Here is a 1,633-nt window from a genome sequence, read left to right as displayed (position 1 = left end):
TGAGTGTGCGTGTGTGTGCGTGAGTGTGCGTGTGTGCGTGAGTGTGTGAGTGTGCATGAGTATGCGTGTGTGAGTGTGCATGAGTGTGTGTGTGTGTGAGTGTGAGTGTGTGTGAGTGTGTGTGGCCCGTTCTCGTGCTGCGTGTTGACCATCATCTGCATTTTGCACAGCCTCCTGTCTCCCCACCCGGCTTGCTGGGCGTCCTTAAATGTTCCCAGTGTTGGCACATCAGCCCGTGGGTGCACCCCGCCCCGTCATTTTCACCTCTCCCGCTCCCTTTCAGGCGGGCGGGGATGCGATTTTCTGTCGCTGAATCGGTGTCTTTTATCATGTGTGGAGTTTCGCGTGCTCAGGCCCCGTCTGTGAAGGCATTGGCCTGGGTTTCAGAGTCCGGGGCTTCTGTGGTTCCGCTCGTCAGTGTTGGTGCTTGCGCCACCGTGCTTCCGTTTTGTGGCGGTGGGCGGCGTGCAGCCCGCGCTCCCTGCTTCTGCGTGACCTCCAGCTGTGTCCCTGTCATTTTATTTTCAGAAAGCCCACCGCTCCCCTGCCTTCATCATGTACTGAATCTCCAGATGAGCTTGGCTCTGCTCCTGAATTTTCTATCAATGCAAGTCACGTTCGTAATTTAAAATTTTCTAGGAACCATAGTAAAAAATAAATAAAGAGAAACAGATGAGACTAATTTTAATTTTTTTTAATATTTTTAGTCATTTGGCTGCATCAGGTCTTGGTTGCGGCCCATGGGATCTGGTTCCCCAACCAGGGATCGAACCCAGGCCCCCTGCATTGGTAGCGCAGTCTTAGGCTCTGGACCACCAGGGAAGTCCCTGACTGTAATATTTTTACCTGAATCTACCCAAACATCACTTGAGGTGCGGTTGGTATAGGCACGTGATTACTGGAGCGTCGGCCGCTTCGGGTCAGGAGACGGCATGTGCGGCTCTGTGTCGGGACATCACACCCCAGGGCCAGCGGCCGCTGGGACACATGCCAGCCTGTCCCCCCAGCCCATCCTCTCGGGGCTGCCCTCGCTGTGGCCACGGTGTGGCCCAGGGTGCGTGTGTCCGGCTGGCCTTCTCCTCGCTGAGCCAGGGCTGCCGTCTTCCTCTCCAGAGAACAGTCTCCCCTCCAGTGGGAACTGTCCCATGGGGGTAGCTGGCATTTTGGTGAGAAAGCAGGAGAAACCCGTTTGTTCGGGAGCTTGTCCTAGGAGAATTTGTCTCTCTCGTTTGGCTGATTGGAGGTCTGTTCATCTGCCAGGGATCGGGAGACGATTCTTCACTGAATATGAAATTTTCTTCTGCTTCTACCAACCAGCTTTGACATAGCTTCTTAGAAAATGACAAACTGGGGAAATAAAAATGAAACCAGTGATGAACCTTCTTGTCTCTGGCTCATCCGCTGAGTGCCAGGCTCCCCCAGCAGCGGGGATGTGGATTCCGAAGGAAAAGGGACTCTGTCTGTGCTCGCATCTCTGGCTTCACGCTCAGGAGACGTAATTGCTTTTCTGCAAACCTGGCTCTTTCTGTTTGCTCCATGTCACTCTTTCCGCCCCAGGACGATTCCCAGCCGAGTTGCAGATGGGCCTTCTGGGCGGGACTCTGTGCTCTGGGCCCGGAGTCCGCCTGGGGGG

The sequence above is a fragment of the Bison bison genome, unplaced genomic scaffold (genome assembly GCF_000754665.1).
Source record: "Bison bison bison isolate TAMUID 2011002044 unplaced genomic scaffold, Bison_UMD1.0 scf7180017847420, whole genome shotgun sequence".
In the NCBI taxonomy this organism is placed as follows: domain Eukaryota; kingdom Metazoa; phylum Chordata; class Mammalia; order Artiodactyla; family Bovidae; genus Bison; species Bison bison.
This window is presented reverse-complemented; position numbering follows the sequence as displayed.